The sequence below is a fragment of the Mesoplodon mirus genome (assembly GCF_964341445.2).
Source record: "Mesoplodon mirus genome assembly, chromosome: 3".
Lineage (NCBI taxonomy): Eukaryota > Metazoa > Chordata > Mammalia > Artiodactyla > Ziphiidae > Mesoplodon > Mesoplodon mirus.
In genome coordinates, this window is record NC_138978.1 from 14,290,075 (window position 1) to 14,311,908 (window position 21,834).

Sequence of the window (21,834 nt, forward strand, 5' to 3'; positions counted from 1 at the left end):
TGTGCCCCGGTCCGGGTAGATCCCACATGCCGCGGAGCGGTTCTGCCCGTGAGCCATGGCCGCTGAGCCTGCGCGACAGGAGCCTGTGCTCCGCAATGGGAGAGGCCACAACAGTGAGAGGCCCGCGTACCGCAAAAAAAAACAAAATAAACCCAAAACAAAAGAAAAAAAACACCGCGTGGGTAGTCAGAGGAGAGGACCGTCACAGCTCATCACCCTGTGCCGTGTGCCAGGCATGATCTGATCACTTGTACACATGCTAACTTATTAAAATACTTCTAACAATCCTATCAGGTTGGGACTACCATCACCCCGCGTACAGACTGAACAAAAGGAAACAGAATATGGTGTCCTCCTTGTGTTCACAAAGCCCGTTAACTGGCAGAGACAGGACTTGAAGGCCACAGTCCGGCTCCCGAGTCCATGCCATGCTTTACAGCCTCCAACTTCTCAGGCTCATTCCTAGAGCCACCTGGGAAGGAGGAACCAGGCAACTAAAGACTGGGTTTGAATCAGACTCCACGTCTGACCAGCCGCGTGATCCCGAGCAGGGGGCCTAACCTCTCTGAGTCTCAACCTGGCTCCCTTGCAAAATGGGCACATTCATGGGAACGTCAGCCTTCAGCAACGCTGTGACGAGTATCAGTGTAGCATGTGTGAACGGGCTTTGTAAACTCTGGAGTGTTCTGTGAGGTACAAACTACCCTCTATTCTCATTAGAGGGAATTCATTTCATAACCTGCTCCCGGCTCTTGAACTTTGCTGTGCATCCAGTCAGTGCTGGATGATCTGGAACCAACAGCTGGTCTATTTATGGCTGAAAACCCACAGGTCATAGGAAGACAGCAGCACCGGAGCCCCTGGGTGGCCACAAAGATAAGGTCCGTGTCTCGAGGACCGATGACATGGTGGTCACTGAAGGAACAGGCCCCTCCTGCCCCTTCCACTAGTTACAACTGAAAACCTTGGTTTCCCCAACACCCCGATCCAAGATCAACCCGACTCTTTGCCCAACGTTGGAGAAGTACCAGCATGTCCTGCAGGCCTGGCTGGCCCCCTCTGACTGTGTGTTGCCTCCTTCCACAGATCAGTGCCCTACAGCAAGGCTACAACCAGGTGCTATGCCAGACCCTGTCTGAGAGAAAATTAGAAATCACCTCCCTGAAGCACGAGGCCGAGAACTTAAGGAGGGACGCCGCCAAAACGTCAGGTGAGGCCCTTCTGCATTCAGGCCCCAGAGCTTCTGCCCTCCCCCTGCAGACATCACCAGTCAACCAGCACACCTGTGCCCGTGACCTGGGTGCAGCCTCAGGGATCACCCGTGTCGATGCATTAGAGTTCTCCCTCAGTGGAGGTTTCTTGCCGCCCAGTTCCGAGGGCAGGGCCTGGTAAATATTTGAGAGAATGGTATCTCTTGGCTACAAGGTCTCCTGAGCACTGGCCCCACCAGGGAGAACACAGGTCACCTTGTGGCTTGGGTGGTTCCACAAAGCAGCCTGAGTGCAAACTAGAGCGTGGACAAAATGGGCTCACTCCTTTAAGGCACCCATGGTCTCACCCATTTCAGCCGAGTGCACTTGGGCCCAAGGGAAACCATTTTCTAATTTGATCCGAGGTGGTTCCCTGATAAAGGGCTTGGGTTGGGAGAGGGGCAGCCAACGCACAGCTGTGGCTGAGCTTTGATTCCCTGGATTCCTTCATTGCTTCCACATGTTTCTTGAGCTCCTACTAGGTGTCAGGCCCCGTTCCAGGCTCCGGGGAGGGAGAGCCAAGCAAGACAGTCAGATTCCTGTACTCACAGATTTGGGAGGGGGTGACAGACAATAAAAGTAAACGGATGAATACACAAGCCCACGTCAGAGAGCAGTGGTGCTGTGGAGAAAATAAACTGTGTGTCGTGGTGGCCAGCGCTTCAAGGGGGGAGGCCAAGGGGGACCAGCTTAGTGGGTGTGCAACCATGGAACTCAGGTGGGACTTGAACCCGTGGGCTGGGACTCGAACCCAGTCAGAACCCACTATCTTTTAATCGAGATCACTCATCTGGCCTCGGGACTTAATAAAGCTCAGGTTCTTTATGTCTCATCGCAGATAGAATCCAGTGAGAGACAAAGTAAGAAGTGGATTTCTTTAGAGAGAAACACACTCCACAGACAGAGTGTGGGCCATCTCAGAAGGCTAGAGACCCCCAAATATGGGGCGGTTAGTTTTTATGGGCTGGGTAATTTTATAGGCTAATGAGTGGGAGGATTGCGACAACTCTAATATTTTGGGGAAGGGGCGGGGATTTCCAGGAATTGGGCCAACACCCACTTTTTTTTTTTTTTTTTTTTTTTCTGTACGCGGGCCTCTCGCTGTTGTGGCCTCTCCCGTTGTGGAGCACAGGCTCCGGACGCGCAGGCTCAGCGGCCATGGCTCACGGGCCCATCCGCTCCGTGGCATGTGGGATCTTCCCAGACCGGGGCACGAACCCGTGTCCCGTGCATCGGCAGGCGGACTCTCAACCACCGCGCCACCAGGAAAGCCCCACCACCCACTTTTTGACCTTTATGCTCAGCCTCGGAACTGTCCTGGTGCTGGTGCGTGTGTCATTTCGTTCATGTATTACAATGAGACTGTAATGAGGCTCCAGTTCCCCTGGAAGTCGAATCTTACGCCCCCTTGGACCTAGCCGATTCTAACCAGTTCATGTTGTATCCTCCACCGCTATGTCCTTCTTTTAGAGAGGACCTGTTTCAGGTGCGCAAGGACAAGCCAAGGGCAAGAGAGGCTGCATGGAGTGAACAGGGGATTGTGGGGCTGGGCAGGGTCGGGGGGTCTGGGTTTTTATTCCAAGAGTGTTGGGAATCCAGTGGAGTTTTTTAAGCAGAAACTGACATGTCTAGAGACCTGAAGAGGATGGGACCGCTCACAGACGAGGGGAGGGGGAGAAGCAGGTGACAGGGCGGAGGCAGTGAGCCTTGGAGGGGCACATCACTCTGAAAGCAGCCAGCGCGTAGCAGGAAACATGCCCACAGCTGTAGAAGCCAGGCAAGGCATTGAGTCGCACGTGAATCACCATCTCTGTATGAATCTGTGCTTTCCTTCTGCCTCACTCTGCAACTTAATCACACCCACACCCACCCCCTGCTGCCCCCAGGTCTCTGCTTATGCTCCTCCCTCACTTGGGATGTCCTCAGATATTTTCTGAGCACCTCCCCCAGGCTAGGTGCTGTTCTGGGCCCCAGGAATGGAAGGATGAACTCACTGGTCCTCACCTTCCTCCCGTATGTCGGCCAGTGAAACCTCATCCAAGCATCAAGCCTGTCTCAGATCCCACCTTCTCCGATCAGGGAGTCGGACAGACCTGGGTTGGGATAACGCTTGAGATGGGCTGGACCCACTCAAAGTGTGGCAAGCCCCAGAGGGATTTCCAAGTAACTGAACTGTGTCCTGGAGGCAAAGCTCATTTTTAAAATGAAATTCTGGAGCATTTTGTGCTTTATTTCATAGACATTCTTGATTGATACCTACCACTAAAACTGGGCCTGATGTTCTTTCAAGAAAAGAACCGTAGGAGATAACCCAATACCACTGCATTTATGCACCCTTCTTCCCACTTTTATTCAAAATGATACTACAATGCAAGAGGGAAGAGATATGGGGGGATATGTATATGCATAACTGATGCACTTGGTTATAAAGCAGAAACTAACACACCATTGTAAAGCAATTATACTCCAATAAAGATGTTTAAAAAAATGATCCTACAGTAATGGAGTAGTTATCTATTGCTGCATAACAAGTTACCCCAAAATGTAATGGATAAAACCCCAACCAATATTTATTATCTCACCCAGTATCTGTAGTTCAGGAATTTGAGCGGGGGGTGACTTAGTTCTCACGAGTTGCAGTCAAGATGTTGGCTGGGGCATCAGTCATGTCATCTAAAGCCTCAGGGGGAGCCGGAGGATCCCCCTTCAGAATGGCTGCTCATGTGGCTATTGGCTGGAGGCCTTAGTCCCTCAGCACACATGCTTCTCTCTAGGGCTGCTTGAGTGTCCTCACGACACAGCAGTTGGATTCCCCCGGAGTGAGTGATTCAAGAGAGAGCAGAGGAGCCCACAGTGTCTTTTATGACACAGCCTGGGAGGAAACAGTCCGTCATTTCCACAGTATCATATTGGTTACCCATGGCAGCCCTATTCAGGGTGGGAGGGGCTACACAGGGCATGAATTCTAGGTGGTAGGGATCATTGGGGCCATTTTGGAAGCTGGCTGCCGAGAAAAATAATAGGCGCCATGGAACAAACATAATTTAGCCACTTTGTGTTCTTGGGACATACCGTCTCATTTGACCCTTACAATAACTCTGTGTGGGACAGACATTGGGAGGTGAAATAGCTTGTCCAAGACCACCAAGCTAATAAGTGGTAGAGAGGGGTCCAAACTCAGAGGACTGTGAAACCAACCCCCCCATCAATAGTGTCCAGCAGTGCCCTCTGCCACACGCCCGTCTCCTGGCCTCTGGAGAAGAATTCCTGGACCTTCCCTGTGCTGGGCCTTTGTTCCCCAGGCCCATGGTGTGGCCTCTCCTCCCAGCTTTGCCTGGCCTGTGCCCACAAGGGGCCCCCAAAGGCTTCTCCTCTCGCTGGTGCTGACTGCCCCTCATTCTCAATGAAGCCTCAAACCCTGTTCTGTGGACTTCGCTCTCATTCCCATTCCTTCTCTGGGACCCTTGGAAAAAGCCTCCCCAATTGTAGGCAGGCAGCGGTGGTGGCCTGGACTTGGAAGGTCTTTTCCAAACATTGGCTGACAGCCACGGTGTTGCCAATAATCCTTCCTGCCTCTTTGACCTCCATGAGTCTTTTGTTTTGGTTTGGTTTGGTTGTTTTACAGAGATGGTGTCATCTTTGCAAAGAGACGTGTTAGTAAAGGATGGTCAAGTTCAACAACTACAACAGGAGGTGAATCAACTGAAAAGTGAGAACAAAGAAAAGGATCACCAGCTGGAAGCCCTCAGCTCCAGAGTGAGTGTCGGGTCATCAGCAAATTGTAGCTGCGAAAAGCAGACACAGTGGAGTCACATGACACACGGTGGTGAGATGAGGCCAGTGCCCAAGGACACAGGGAGGGTAGCTGCTGGGCAGGTGGCCAACTTCTCTGAAGCCTTTCAAAGGACAGCATGCATGTGGCTCAGAATAAGCATAATAGATTTTCAAATCCAGCAAACATTTTCTAACCCCTATTATAAATGAGTTTGTTTAATCCCAGCAACAAACCCACGTATGAGCATATACTGCCATTGCAAAGTTTAACATTAAACAGAATACGATCTCTCTGTGAGCACGGATGACCACACTGCTCCATCATGGTCCCAGAACCACTGGTTCTCATAATTGTCTTCAAAGCAGAACGTTTGAAGATCCAGATACAAACACGCAGACTCTCATTTCCTCCTTAGACTTCAGTGTGTAGAATGTCTCTATGGAAGATGAACGTGGTAGGCAAGCAAAGAGCTTTTTCCATGTAACTGACTATTTGCAAATCTTGCCTTCAATGCTAACTTTAGAATCCTGCCTCTATAGGATAAGATTTCTCAGTATTTGCATGATGTGCCTGTTTCTGTGAGTCAAGGTAAAACCTCAAAGCTTTCATCTCAGGTGGCAACTCAGAGATTTCCAGAGGCTACCCGATAGCTAGGTCTGCATGGGGGTGGGGTGAGTACAGATCTTGAGGTTCCAAGGAAAAGGTACAGTAAGTAATACCTGGTACGTAGTACCATACCCAGTTTGGAGCTGGTGAAAGGCACTGCACGAGCTTTGGGATCAGACAGACCAGGGTCCAATCCCAGAGCTTTCTTTCATTGTAAATTATTTGGCCTCCATTTCCCCATTTGTGAAATGGGGATGACAAAATCGTTTTCCGAGAAGTGGGAGGCTGGTTTTAGTTGTGCTCTTCTGCCTCTGCCCCGGGTCGGCTGCCTGGCCAAGCCCTCTGCATTCGTTTCTCCCAAGCAGAGTGTCTTCCCAGGCATGTGCTATAGCTGTTTAATGTGGTGTGTGTGTGTGTTGGGGATGGGAAGGGGATGCAGAGCTGGTGCTAAGTAGAAGGAATCTGCAAAGACAGCAACTACTTGGCTCTTCTACCTCCTGAAGTGCATTTGGATGATTTATGTCCCCGTTTCCCCTTCCTCGTTGACCTTGGAATGAGGTCCCTTCTCCTCTAGACTGTGCTGGCCAATAGCACAAGGGCTCGTCACCACCAAGGGTACTGCTCTTGTGAACATTTGAGATGCCTTTTTTTAATGACATACATCATGTGTGTTAATTTTAGAAAAATAAGTAGTTGACATTGAAAAGAAAAAGTAAAAAGAGAGGAGAGTAAATGCTACCTTGAGAAATCAGTGTTAATATTTTCATGTCTGTTTTTCCAGTCTTGTTTCTATATATTGCCTAGAAATCAATCAATCATTTTATAGTGAATTTATACTATGCACATTTTTTAAATTTTTAAATACTGATTATTTTCCCATTCTAACAAATCAATGCTCTTATCATTCGTCTTAAAAGCTACATACTTTCTCCTGGATGTACCCAGTGTTATAAAGTGGTCTGCTGTTCTAAACAACACTTGGGTTGTTTCCTCATTTTTTTTTTTTATTCCACGGTTACTGACATTTCTGTGAAGAGCATCCTTGCAACTACAGATTTACTTATTTCTCCAGTCATTGTCCTTAAGGTACATTCCTAAAGCGGGAATTGCTGGGTCAAAAGAAGGCACATCCATCCTTATGCCCTTAATGCCTGTTGCCAAGCCGCCCTCGGGCAAGACAGCTCCGTTTACCCCTCCACACCAGTCGGGGCAGTTGTGTCTTTGAGATGCAACTTGCACAAAAGCCCTAAGATGGACCCGAGCTCACTGGCTCAGCCCCCTCCACCCTCACCGGTCACAGGATGAAAACATCCCAATTCCTGCACCCTAAGTACCCAGACTCTACAAAGCTGGATTTCCCCTGCAGTGAAGTTTGCTGGCTATTGAAGAGGAATTTAGACGCTCTATTCCTCAGAACTCATGAGAGGGGTGAACTGGTAACGACTGTAGGATCCCGTGCTCCCATCACACAAATGGTCTCGCCTCTCAGAATTCAGAGGTGTGATTGGGTTATACAGCAGGAAACACTCCTGGGCGTGAACACAGGTACTTGGGACCCCCAGCCAAGCCCCCGTGGCCTTGTACGTTTTCTCCACAGTGCTCAGTGCTGAAAGAAGAGTTACAGAAGGAAGATGCCCAGAAGGAGAAGTGGGAAGCCCAAGAGAAAGAGTTAAAACTCTGCAAAACCGTGCGTTGAAACTCCTGACCCCTAGGTGTCCATTGAAAGCCTAGATTGTGGCCTTGAGGGTTTTGGAGGGGTTCCTTGGCCCATTAGCTAGCACAAGCTCTGGGGCTTTCTGGGTGTTTGTCTGTTAATGTAGTCTCCTAATTCTTTGATTTGCTAGCCTCAAAGAGATGGGTGAAAAGACCATGGAAAACACACTCTCCCCAGATTTTTTGGGCAGTTGGCTCAAGACCCTTCATCAGGTTTCCCCTGGGGAAAGGGACGGGAGGTGGCCACGTATGCTGCTAGAAATTCACCGTGGTCCCTACCCCTGGACTTGTGATGCCCAGACTTTCATGATCCACTGTCACAAGTTTTATCACAGCCCTGAGCACTGTTATTAACACAACTCTTCTTGAAGTATTTTTACTTAAATACATTCAATTTTACAACAATTCATAAAAACAAAATAAAAAGCAAATGTATCACTGGCCTTGTATGGATGGTGAACATAAAAATTTATAAAATGAAAAGATGACCACTAAATGTAAATGTTCACCCCCTGTACTGGCCCGAACCCTCGTGTACATCACCAGGCATACGTTTTCCATCCGTTGGGAAGGACGGTGCCTGGGACGGGGGAAGGAGATGTGTGCTCTTCTCTCTGTCAGGAGCACACTTCTCTGCCTCAAATGAGAAAAAAGAAAAATGTCATTGTTCTTTGCTTCCAAACTGTGCCCATTGTGTCTTCCAAACAGCCCCTATTTAGATTGAACTCAAAAATATACCCCAAGGAAAGAGATTCTAATGAGTGGATAGGTATCTTGTACTGTTTAATCCAGGATCCATGCTGATCTTCAAAAGAAACTCAAATTTTCCCTCACCCAGCCCTTTCATTGCATCCGTTGAAAGAAAGTCTACTTTGCCTCAAAGATGTGCAATTGTCCCCCAAGGGAAGGAATGAAGCGAATCCCAGACTAGGTTTCTGCCTTAATGAACCGGATGAAATGAGTTCTGAAGTTGACTTCCCTGTTGTTGGAACTCTTTCAGCAAATCCAGGACATGGAAAAAGAAATGAGGAAGCTCAGGGTGGAGCTGAAAAGGAGCAGTACCGAGCAGAGCCTGATTTCTATGACGCTGCAGGAAAAGAGCAAGGTATGGCAGGGACAGGTCGGCCTGGGAACCACTCTGGGGCAAGCACTCCACCTGCATCATCTCTGTTCATCCTCACAATGACCCCATGCGGTCTATACTGGTGTTAACCCCACTTTACAGTCGGGAAAACTGAGGCTCACAGAGGTGAAGGAAGTTATCCAAGTTCACTTGCATAAAGTAGTTGTGGCAGAACTTGAATCCAGGTCTGCCTGACTCCAAAGCTCCTGTGTGTAGCCACTACCCTAGACTGCCTTCAGATCTTAATTGTGAAATTATCTAAGAAAGAATTGATCCATTAAATCAAGTTTGCCAATGATGTTGTTCCAACTTAAATTCTCATATTGATTTTTTTTGTCTTTTTGTTCCATCATTGAGAATGTTTTTGAAAATCTCAATATGTTTGTAACTTGAGTGTTTCTTCTTTTAATATGAACGATGTTTGCTTTATATATTTTGAGGCTGTGTTACTAGGTGCATATGAATTTAGAATCCTAATACTTCCTGTAGAGCAAAACTTTAGATCATCATGAAATGTCCCTTTTCATCTCTAGTAGTGTTTCTCCCTTAACGTCTCCTTTGTCATTTAGCTTCATCACTGGCTTTCTGTTGGTTACAGTTTTCATACCATATCTTTTTCATATGTTCTCTGTCAATTTTTGTCTTGAGGTTTAGACATATGCCATCAAATAGCGTATCATTTTTACAGAATCCAGTTTGACAATCTTTGACTTTTAGTCCATTTATATTATGTAATTACTCGTGTCCTGGGGTTTAACTCTACCTTCTTGCTCAATACCAGATGTACCATCTGTGGTATGTTCCTTTCTCTCCTTTCTTGCCTCCTTCTGAGTGGATGGTTTTCTCTTATTCCACTTTCCCCCTCTATTAGCTTGGAAATATTTCACTGTTTTACTATTCTTTTAGTAATAGTAAGACAATAGCATTCATCCTTGACTCACCAAAATCACACATTAATTAAGTTTTTCACTCTTCTACTATTCTCTTAGTAGTCATCCTGAAGACTACAATATGCATTCTTTTTTTTTTTTTTTTTTTTGCGGTACGCGGGCCTCTCACTGTTGTGGCCTCTCCCGTTGCGGAGCACAGTCTCCGGACGCACAGGCTCAGCGGCCATGGCTCACGGGCCAAGCCGCTCCGCGGCATGTGGCATCCTCCCGGACCGGAACATGAACCCATGTCCCCTTAATCGGCAGGTGGACTCTCAACCACTGCGCCACCAGGGAAGCCCTGCATTCTTAACTTACCAAGAGGCAATAGTAGTTGATAATTATGCCCTTCTCCTTGACAGTGCAATGAGTTTCAAACACCTTAACTGCACTTAGCCCCTCCAGATTTATAAGCCATTGCTGTCATTTTCTAAACTCCTCTTGATACTTAAAACCCCACAAGACATTATTAGTGTTTTTCTATAGTCAGTATCATATCCACACATTACCCTTACTGTTTCTTGTCTTTTCTGCATCTCTGATCACCCACCTGGGTTCATTTTTCTTGTGTCTGAAGAATACCCTTTAATGTTTTCCCTCATTGTGGCTCTGCTGATGACAAATTCTCACATGTGCCTGTGTGTCTGTCTGGAGATGTATATTTAACCTTCATTCTTAAAACACATTTGACTGCGTATTGAATTCTACAATGGCAATTCTTTTCTTTCAGCACATTAGATATTTCGCTATTGTCTTGTGGCTCCTATTATTCCTATTTAGAAGTCATCTGTAAGCCTAACTGTTGTACCTTTGCATAATCTGTCTTTTTCTCCGGTTGCTTTTAAGATTGTCTTTTGCCTTGATTTCCAGCAGTTTTATTATGGTTTATCTAGGTGTGGATTCAGTTTTATTTACCTCGTTCAGAGTTCGTAGGGGCTTCTTGAATCCCTGGCTTGGTGTTTTGACTTAGTTCAGGAGCTTGGGCTCTGTACCACACAGGCAGTGGGGAGCTACTAAGGCTTCTGAATAAGTGACTGATGCAATGACATTCGTGGACAGTAATCAGGGTGACAATGATAGTTACAATTTCTCACGTACTAGGCGTTTCCTTGAACATTTCATCTCTTCATCTTCACAACAGCGCTGTGATCTAGAAATCATCCTCTCCATTTTACAGATGAGAAAGTCAAGGCTACCAGTTACTAGTAAAGTAACTAGCCCAATGGCACAGTCGGTTTTGTCTGACTCCAGGTTCGTCTGACTTCAGTTACCCTGGCGTAGCAAACAGCCACATGCTACTGTTTACACTGAAATTAATGAAAATTAAATAAAATTATTTATTCAGTTCCTCCGTCACACCAGCCCCATTTCGAGTGCTTGATCCCCAGATGGGGCTGGTGGCTGCCGTATTAGACAACACAGCCTCGCTCAGAGTACCTGTACCATTGCAGAAAGTTCTGTTGGACAGAGCTGCCTTACAGCTGGGTAACTCTCACAGTACCGTTAAGATTGCACTGGAAGAAACTAAACTCGAGGCGAGGAGGCCAGTTGTCACAGTCCAGCTTGCATGTGAGAGGGACTGGAGGACAGGCGTGAGACGACCGGGTGTGAGAGAGGGAGCAGGGCGGCCGCTGAAGGTGACTCTGAGGCTTGGGGCTGGGAACGGGGGCTGTTCATGCAGAACACAGACAGGGGCAGAGTCCAAGGCTGGACTTGGCTTTTGCAGCACATGAAACAGGCTGCTGACATAGAAGTCCGAGCATGTTTAGACCTGGGAGAAAACTAAGGCCCAGAGAGTTTAGATGACTTTTCCAAGGTAACGGAGCTGGGTAGAGGCTCTTCCACTGTACCACACTACTCAGAAGAAAGCTCTTAAGGGCTTTTCTGGGTCTTTTATTACATCCCTGTGATCCCCCTCTTCAGATCCCTAAAAAAACAGCCTGTGAATTTGTTTCAGAACAAAAACTTTCCATTTATTTACGAGAGTTTGCCTCATTTCCTGTTAGTGCTAGTGCCCAGGGCTCAGCAGGTGCATCCAAGAATTGAGCAGCTGCGAGGCCTACACTGGCCAGCCAAGGGTAGCGTGGAGCACTCCCAAGCTTACCGTGCGTTGACTGTTACCCAAGCAAGGGGTGAAAAGTAGGCAAGCTTCTCCACTTTAAATGCCTTCGTTTGCAGGCTGCAATTCTTAATAGACATTGCTTTAGCAAGCCTCCAGAGAGGTTACCACCAGTGAGTGTGCTCAAAGTGGTGACGACAAACAGTTATGATAATAAACCCAATCATAACATTTCCAAGTACCCATCACGAGTTATTAAAACGAGACTGTACGGCGGACACTCCCGTCCACCTTTCATAGGTCACAACAGTACTTAACACTCTCACAGAGCCCTTAAGCACTATTCCAAACATTGAATCCCCACAAGAACTCTATGCAGTGATACTAGTATAATCATCCCCATTGGACAGATGAGGACACTGAGTCACGGAGCAGTGAAATAACTTTCCCAGGGTCGTACGGCTTGTTAGGGACCGAGCTGGGATGGGAGTGTGCGGTAGAACATAGTTGAGCCCCGGGTGCAGAGCTCATCCCTTTCCCGAAGGGGGCAACTCCCTGTGAGTTTGCCTCCACCCTGTGCATGCCTGTGACCCTGCTACTGGTCTGCAACTGTCATTACCCCTCAGGGACTCCCCCACTGCCATTAGCACCCCCCAAGAAGAGTTTCCCCAGAAGGCATGATGATCACATTAGCAGCAAGCCCTCGGTTTCATCATCCTTTCAGGTAGAAGAGAAGCTTCGGGAGGATTCCAGAAGGAAATTGCTTCAGCTGAAAGAAATGAGGAACAGAGAAAACCTCATTAAAGCCAATTTGAAAAGGGCAGTAGGTCAGGTAGGCGTGCTGCAGAGCCCCTTCATGGGCCCGTGCTCTCCACGGAATCCCGCACCCAAGTGGCTGGCAGGGATGAATGAGGAGGAAGATGGACTGCCTTAGTTCACCCGCTTATTTTCTATATGAAGAAGTGTCTAGAAAGAACTAGAGCTGAGATTCTATCTAGATCTACAGTCTGAGCTCTTAACCACGATGCTCTACTACTTCGCTATTAGTTACTAAGCTAAGCATCGTTTTTCTGTGTTTTGAAGAAAGTTTCGTGAACCTTTGTCCCGCCCCCAAAGGTAGTGGAAATGACTCCTGCGTTAGTCCTGTCCCCCATCAGCTGCAGTTCCCCTTCCCCTCATTTCAGATGAAGATCAACAGTTCTCAGGAAACTCAGCACTATTTGCTGCAAGAAGAGTTACGGCAGCATCTGGCAGAGAAGGAGAAGCTGACCGAGGAAAGGCTACAGCAAGAGGAGAAGCTGAAAGCCAGAGTCAAGCGGCTAATGGCAGAGAAATCGGTAAGGTGGTCCCCGTCCTTCTCTTTACTACTGGAAACTGATGAAATGGGCTTTCCTATGAGAAACAGAGGGCACGTACTCAGACGGAGGAATCTCAGCAACTCCTTGTTGGGAGCTAAATTAATTACAGAGGGTGAATGATGTAGGAGGAATTAACATGAAGCTTGAATCCTAGAACTCAGAGATCAACTTGAAGATCAACTTGAAGAGGCAAGGTTATTGAAATGTCTAGAAATGGCACTTTGTTTATATACCGCAGCTGATTTTATTGATACAAATCCCAGTCGTTACTGCGGGTCCTGGTTTGTGTCTAAGTGTGTGCAAGACCAACCAATTGTATTTCAGTCTTTTGCTTTCTCTTCATGCATATCAGGGGAAACACATGGCCAAAACGGCTACTTACTTTTCCAGAAACCAGCCAATTACAGGATAGTTAACAGTGGCACCTCTCAACACAAAGGTGTCCACGGATCATATGCGGATGTTGTTGAAATGCAGATTCTGACTCAGCAGGTCTCGGGTGGGGGGAGCCTGGGATTCTGCATTTCTGAACAGCTCCCAGCTGGTACGGATAGCACAGCTCTGCAGACTACATTTTCAGCCACAAAGTCTTAGAAGAAGCTTTTCCCCAAGTTGGCCGATAAGAACCACCTGGGGCTTCCCTGGTGGCGCAGTGGTTGAGAGTCCGCCTGCCGATGCAGGGGACACCGGTTCATGCCTCGGTCCGGGAGGATCCCACATGCTGCGGAGCGGCTGGGCCTGTGAGCCATGGCCACTGAGCCTGCGTGTCCGGAGCCTGTGCTCCGCAACGGGAGAGGCCACAAGAGTGAGAGGCCCGAGTAACACACACAAAAAAAAAAAAAAAAAAAAGGCCGCTCCAGGGACTTCCCTGGCGGTCCAGTTGTTAAGACTCTGTGCTTCCGCTGCAGGGGGCACGGTTTCGATCCCTGGTCAGGGAACTAATATCCCGCATGCCGCATGGTGCCAGCAAAAAAAAAAAGCCCCTCCAGGAGCAAATTTGATGTGATTGTTCAGAGATGAGACCAGAATGACAACAAGTGGAAACCCAAGCTTAGAAGAATATTAGAAGAAAAAAAGAAATAAAACATGGGGAGGGAACATAGGGGGGATCTCTTATTTATAGTGATGCTAAGTAGGTAGGAAAGTTGGAAATCTTCCTAGATGTGACTCTGTATTCGAAATGCAATTTTTAAATTCCTTCTCTGCTGAAGCCCTGTAATGAGATTTTCCAAGGTACTAAGTAAGTGACAGGGTTTCTGCTAATCCATGATTTGTTCATGTTTCTTCAAATACAAGAGAGGGAGGTTGTGATCACTGATAAAGCTGCTGTCCTCACCATTCTGGCCACAGGAGCAGTCCTTCAGTGATCTAGGAGCCAAGTGCAAAGGGTCCCGACATGAGGAAGTCATTCAGCGTCAGAAAGAGGCTTTATCTGAGCTTCGTGCACGAATTAAAGAACTTGAGAAGGCCAGCTTGTCAAGTAAGTTTCCTCCTGCCTAGTCACCCCCTCTGTGCTGAGAACCGTGGACCCCAGACTTGAGGGTTCACTTTAGGGACTAACCAATTTGCCAGGACCACCATCTTCTATCCCCATCATTTCATAACTAAAAAAACAGAGTTATAAAAAAAGATGGGCAGGAAAAAAAAATAGATGGGTAGGCATGAGCTCAGAGTCAAGAGCAGGCCTTGATATTAAATAAACAGGATTTCATGAAAAACTCAGAACCTTGCCCTTCTTTTTCTTATTTCACTGTGGCCCAGTGGAAACTTTTTCATAGACGGATGCTGTGCAAGGACCAACCTTGGGGAACTTCCCAGGATAAATACCCTGTTTAGAGGGAATAGGGCTTTCAAGAAACCAAGCTTGCTGCTGGGTGGAGCCCTGGGCTGGGACACAGAAGCCTGGGTTCAAGTCCATCCTCACACCTGTGGCCGAAGGTTCCCCCTCAGTGCCCCAGCCCTGGGAGGCTGCAGCGTCATATGAGCTGTGTGGCCTTAGACAAGTCATTTCACCTCTCTGGGCCTCGATGCCTCACCTGCCAAGGGAGGATGGTGAGCTCATTAGTACTGGCCTGTGGTAAGTGTCCAGTAAATAGCAGCTGTGACTTTTACATGCAGTAACTTCTTCCTGAGCCTTTGAGTGTAAACTTTTTCTTTTATAGATCACAAGGACCACATGGATGGATCATTTCTAGACTTAAAGACCTTCGGGATAGAAAAAAATGTTCGGAAAATATTGGATGCAAAACCTGACTTGCCAACTTTTTCAAGAGTAGAGATCCGAACGGTAACCAAAGAAACTTTGTCTCTGCATTGACTGACACGTGGGGAGGGTGGGCATGAGGACAGACACTAGCCGTGTGCCCTGGCACTACTGTATACATCATTGGTTCGAGGCCAGGTCCTCCCTGATGGGCTGGCACCTGTATGGACTGGTCGGTGCCTGGCCGTACCAGCGATCCAATGTTTGAATAGAAAGGCGGCTTCCCATCATGTACAGCATGATATAGCATTGCACTGATGCTGGCCTGGTCAATCTCTGGGCCCTCCTTTTCACATCACACGTTATATTCTGCAGAAAATATCCAACAAGCTAATGTACAACAGTATGTCATGAGCTTGCCTAACATTTGCTTTTTGCTATAAACTGAAAAACATGAACACATAAAGGGCAGCAGAAGGGAGCCATGATGATTAAGAAGACACAAGTTCTAGAATCAGAGACCTGTGTCCTAATCCCAGCTCTGCAAGCTCTGTGACCTTGGGCAGGCTCCTAACCTTTCTGGGACTTCATTTCCCAGCTGTAAAATGATGATGGAAAAATTAAAGGAGATCATTATGTAAAGTGCTTATCCCAGTGCCTAGCTCATAGCGAGCACTTTAATAGATGATAGTTATTATTATTAAACAGTATTTAAAGAGTATTATCCAAGAAAACCTTCCTTTCTTAGGGAGCATAGTTTGTATTTGCCAGGATTTTCAGAAGTAATTTGATTGTTAGGTTGAAGGTGCCCTGTATCCTAAATGGATGTTTGATAAGGTGTTTGACTGACACATGACAATGGACAGCTCAGGCCAGTGTGGCTTGCTGCGGCAGCTGGTCTAAAGCAGCTTTTGGAAAACATAATAAAGCCATCCTATCCGTACCAGCATTTTCTCCTACAATTTTTCTAGACATTTGCTCACACGTCTAGAGATGTGAGTCTTCAGAAACGTGTTGGTCTTCCTGATAAAATCGAACCTTCCTTCTCTGAGGTTGGGAGCAGAGGGACCGTCTCCAGGTGGGGAGCTCAGCTGGATCTCACATCCTGATGGTCCTGCTTCCAAGATTGACCTTCTCCTTGGCAACAAGCCCTCATCCCACCACTGACACCACAGAGCAGGAAACCTCCCAACTCTCAATCCTCCAAGGTTGGCAGTAATTAAACAAAAGTGCAGGAGGAAGAATAGCTGACATCTGTGAACTGCTTACTGTGTGCCAGGCGTTGAGCTCAGCCGGCTCCTTGCCTTATGTCATTTAACCATCGTAGCAGCCTTGTGTCAGTTACTATTATTGTCCCCATTTAACAGATAAGAAAAATTAAGGCTTCAGGAGGTCAAGTACCTCACCCAAGGTCACAGAATAATGATTGAAGACACACCAGGGGTGTGTCCCTGGTGGTCTGTCTGCTAGCCTGCAGAGACCGGGTGGGGACTGTGTGCTTGGATCCTGTAGCCCAGGCTCTTCCTTAGTGACCCTCCCCTCAGGAAAAGAGGGGGTGTCTGGAGAGGTACAGAGGATGCAGCTCAGGGTAGCTGAAGACACTGAGCAGCATCTCAGGTTCTTTTTGCAGCAGATCTGCCCGGTTTATTGTCATCTTCAGATACCCTCTTTTATTCTCATCTCCATAGATGCATAGACAAATATGTCCACTCTTATCTATCACAGTCACTTTGGGGGCCATTATAGTTTTTTAGTTGTTTTGTTTTTAATCTCAGAGGTTTTCAGGGTAGTGCCAACAAATGCTAGGGCTAAGAGATGCTCATGGCAAGCATTAAAAGCCAATTTATTTTTTAAGGAGGCTTATTATGGTTATTTGTAGTCGTTCAGATCAGGTCCCCTATTCAGTCTGGTGGCCTTTCCATGCAGTCAGTTGGGCTTCCAGCAGCCAGCTGGCTGGTTGAGGTCTTAGGGAGATGCAGCTGCAAACACTATCTGCATTGTCTCTGGAAAGGGTCTGAAGTGATGCCCACCCACCAGGTTCCCGAGCCAGGAGAAGGTTGGGCCAAATTTTGTGAGGGTATGGTTTCTGCTGCACAGAAATGAGATTCCTTTAATAAAAAGGAGGGAGACTATTTTCCACTTAACCTTCATTCGTTCATTCAACAAACATGCCCACTATGCACCACTCGGTGCCAGGTGCCATGCTGGGCACAAGGAGGGAGATAGTGAGCAAAAGCCGCATGGTCCCCATTTTTCTGGAGCTTGTCTTCTCAACATCAGCGGTACTGATTTTTTGAGCCAGGTAACTCTTTGTTTGGGAGACTGCCCTATGCATCGTGGGGTGTTTAGCAGCATCCTTGTCCTCTACCCACTAGACGCCAGCAGCAATTATGACAACCACAAATGTGTCCAGGCATTGCTAAATGTCCTGGAGGGGGTAGGGTGGCCAGAGTCACCCCCGGTTGAGAACCACTGGCCTAAAGGGAAGACAGACGAGACGGTGGCCAAAGAACGGCACAAGTGATGCATCATTTCAAAGGCAGTCGTGCTCTGAAGGGGTAGGAACACAGTCATAAAGAAAGCAGTTCACAGAGTCAGACTGGATTTAAAACCAACTCTCTTGGCGTGGACATATATACACACACACGCTACCAAAGGTAAAATAGATAGCTAGTGGGAAGCAGCTGCATCGCACAGGGAGAGCAGGTCGGTGCTGTGTGTCTACCTAGAGGGGTGGGATAGGGAGGGTGGGAGGGAGACGCAAGAGGCAGGGGATATGGGGATATATGGATACGTATAGCTGATTCACTTTTTGATATAGCAGAAACTAACATACCATTGTATAGAAATTATACTCCAATAAAGATGTTAAAAAAAATCAACTCTCTCAAATTATTCTTTCCAATTCTTCCATTATTCTTTGGGTTATTCTTCTGGATGTAGAAAATCATAATGGAATGCCAAGTGAGTTTTTTTCTTTTGTTTTATTTCAGCCTCAAAATGGCCTTTCCAGCCCAGGGTCCATCATAGCCACTGAGAAGTTAGGGAAAACGGATGTGGCTGAGGCTTTAGATCTTAGTGAAAAGCTGGTAGGTATACCCAGCATCAGTCCCCTCCTGTCCAAACCTGTGTGCCCTGCAGATAGTTTAAAACCAACGCCACATACATGTTTAGTTGTTACAGTAGCTCCACGAGACCCATCTCCTATCCCAGCATGGGCTGGAAATTGCAGAGCCCAATTCCTTGCAAGACTGGGTAGTAAGAATGAATGTTTATGTCTGTTGTCATTCCCCCTCCCCACTTCCCCCCAATTCTCAAAAAGGCATAGTGTAAATGGATGCGGGGGAAAATGAAAGTCGTACTAAAAACCCCAAATGCACTCATTTGCAAAGCATGTGTTTCTTCTCTGCAACTGCAGAAAATGAGTGAAACAGAATTAGACATTTGCCTCCTCAAAGTGGCCACCAGTGGTCTTGGGCCAGGCCTCTTACCTGTGAAACGCTTTCTCGTAGTACTTGGATATGAGCAAAACCCTCGGGACTATGATGAACATCAAAGATATGTCAGGTCACCTGTCCATGAAACACCTCTCCCCAAAAGAGAGGGAGAGAGTCAAGCAGCTTCGACAAAGAGACCTCTACCTGGTGTTTGATAAGATCACCCTACTCAAGAACCAGCTGCAGAGAAAAGAAGAGCTTTTGAGACGATACGAGAAGGACATTGAACAGCTCAAGTATGGCCCGTGTTCCCGGCAAAAGGCCCAGGCCTCCATTCTCCAGGCTAAACCTCGGGGCAGCTGCAGACCCGTAGGGACCAGGACAAGAGGACAGAGGCCTGGGTGTGGAGTGGGGAGGCGGGATGGTGACTCAGGGCCTGATGGACCCAAGTCTCTGGGCAAGAAAGCAGCAGTTAAAGTACCCTACTGTTAAGGAATAAGGTGCACCTTTTATAAATGTGTCTGATGTTTCACCATGTGTGTGCTTTTCGTAATTCCATCCTATTTTCAGTGGTATCCGTTCCCCCACACTCTCTGGGAAATTGGGAGGGGCTGGTAGCATAACCGTTGCCCCCTTCATGCTGCACGTCCACAGCCAATGGGCTATTTATTCTGCCCTCTAGTCCCCACATCTTCAGCCTTCCCCCCACTTGTAAGGAAACCGCGAAGCCAGGCATATATGGAAGTGTTCTGAGGATCTCCCAGGTCGGGAGCATTGGTGGTGAGTGAGAAAGCTGAGGAGAAAAGAGACTTTGTCTCTCCTGTGTGCTCAGGCAGAGCAAAGTGTCGGTTCAGATGTACCAGCCACAGGTGGCAAAGCTGAAGGACGACATCTCCAAAGAGGCCGAAGAAAAGGCGCTGCTGAAGGAGGCCCTGGCACACATGGATGAGCGGCTGCACCAGGAGAAGAGGGTCACCAGGGCGATCAGGCAGCAGAAGGTGAGAGGTCCCTGCTTGGAGCAGAGCCTCTGAGGCTGCCCCTCAGCTCCCTTTAGAAACAGCCAACTGAGGTCCCAGTGGGATACAGGCAGCACAGAATGCATTCGCTCATTGCAAAGGAAGGTGGCAGAATAGCTTTAGCATTAGGCAGACTTAGGTTTAGACTCTTGTTCTGCCATTTACTGTGTGACTTCAGGCGGCTTTTTTTTTTTAACATCTTTATTGGAGTATAATTGCTTTACAGTGTTGTGTTCGTTTCTGCTGTATAACAAAGTGAATCAGCTATATGCATACGTATATCCTCAGATCCCTCCCTCTTGCGTCTCCCTCCGACCCTCCTATTCCCACCCCTCTAGATGGTTGCAAAGCACTGAGCTGATCTCCCTGTGCCATGCGGCTGCTTCCCACTAGCTATCTGTTTTACGTTTGGTAGTGTATATATGTCCATGCCACTCTCTCACTTCGTCCCAGCTTACCCTTCCCCCTCCCCATTTCCTCAAGTCCATTCTCTATGTCTGTGTCTTTATTCCTGGCCTGCCCCTAGGTTCATCAGAACCTTTTTTTTTTTTTTTTTTTTTTTTTAGATTCCATATATATGTGTCAGCTTAACCTCTCTGAGACTCATAGTCTAGCTTGCCTCTATTTTTTTAAACTTTCTTTTTTTTAATTTAATTTTTATTTTATATTGGAGTATAGTTGATTTACAGAGTTGTGTTAGTTTCAGGTGTACAGCAAAGTGATTCAGTTATACATATACATATATCTATTCTCTTTCAGATTCTTTTCCCATATAGGTTATTACAGAATATTGAGTAGAGTTCCCTGTGCTATACAGTAGGTCCTTGTTGATTACATATTTTATATATAATAGTGTGTATATGTTAATCCCAAACTCCTAATTTATCCCTCCCCACCACATTTCCACTTTGGTAACCATAAGTTTGTTTTCAAAGTCTGTGAGTCTGTTTCTGTTTTGTAAATAAGCACATTTGTATCATTTTTTTTAGATTCCACATATAAGTGATATCATATGATACTTGTCTTTGTCTGACTTACTTCCCATAGTATGATAGTCTCTAGGTCCATCCATGTTGCTGCAAATGGCATTACTTCATTCTTTTTTACGGCTGAGTAGTATTCCACTGTATATTTGTACCACATCTTTATCCACTCCTCCATCGACATTTAGGCTGCTTCCATGTCCTGGCTGTTGTGAACAGTGCTTTCTGAGACTCATAGTCTAGCTCGTCTGTAGTTTTTTAACTTTTGATAATTCGTGTATTTTATCTTGTTCTTTCTATCCAGATAACTATTTTTTCTACCAGTTTTATTGAGACATAATTGACACACAGCACTGTACTGAGCTTGAGGGTGTCCAGCATCATGACCTGACTTCCCTGCCTCCTGCAATGATGACCACAATCAGTTGAGTGAACAGCCCGAGTGTTTTTAAAGGCGGCACTTCTGATTTTCATTGCTCTGCCAGGTGCCAGGGATACACCGAGGAATAAGCTCTCTGAGAATAAAGATTTGGGTTTGCTCTTCTGAGTAGCCAGAATAGTACTCCAGTCTTTCTGACTTGGGGCTGTGTATTTGTACACGCATGCTTGCGTGTATGTGTGTACATGTGAGTATGTGCTGTGCGTTGGCATGTGTGTGTATTTGTATGTGTGTGTTTGTTGCCTGCATGAGCTCTAAGGAGGCCAAGGTCATAGAAGGGTGCCCTTCTCCTCAACCAGGAGGTGATGGTCAGATAGTTCCTTGCAGAAGCCTGCCCTCCATCCTGCCAACCTTCCAGGCAATAGGTTTCCAGACAGCAGGCTCTCTGGCTTAGAACCCCAGAAATGAAAAGTGGCTGTCCTGCTCTGAGGGAGCCTGGATGCGGTGTTTCCAGTGCTCACTGCTGTGAATTAAACATCACAGGCCTTAGTCTGTGTGTGACATGGGGCTGCCTCAGGCAGAGGACAGTTTCCTTTCACACCAAGCAATGCCAGGGAGAGCTGGGCCAGTGACAGAGTTGTGACTTTCCCTTTGATGTGCCCTCTGGAGAGCTCACCCCTCCCCGAAATGCCCCCCCCCCCGCCTCCAGGGCTTGGCAGACTAGGCCCCAAAGCAGAGACACCAGACCACAGAATGGGACAGAGAAGGGCCAAAAAAAAGCCATTGTCATGTACTGAAAACCTGAGGATTTACATAATGAGGTTTCTCATGCATTATTCCTGGGCTGCCTCATTCACACACAATGCAAGGGACATGCTAGCCTGTTTGGCGCTGGACATCCCTCAGCCGAGAAGGGTCTGAAATGGCCAAGTTGAACCTGTGTCAGGGTCCCCAGAAGAGCTACAGCTAGTAGCTTTCAAATTCGTGGAATTCACAACTGGGG

At 47.1% G+C, this 21,834-nt stretch overlaps 1 long non-coding RNA gene across 1 annotated transcript in view; it reads left to right on the plus strand.

The window, feature by feature from the left end:
* The first annotated feature begins 18,061 nt into the window (after positions 1-18,061).
* The window catches only part of LOC309800008, a 168,494-nt gene continuing 164,721 nt past the window's right edge, over positions 18,062-21,834 (plus strand). Inside the window, exons 1-2 of the long non-coding RNA XR_014293386.1 lie at positions 18,062-18,105; positions 18,529-18,583. This is a non-coding gene — a long non-coding RNA (uncharacterized lncRNA). The remainder of the gene's footprint in view (positions 18,106-18,528; positions 18,584-21,834) is intronic.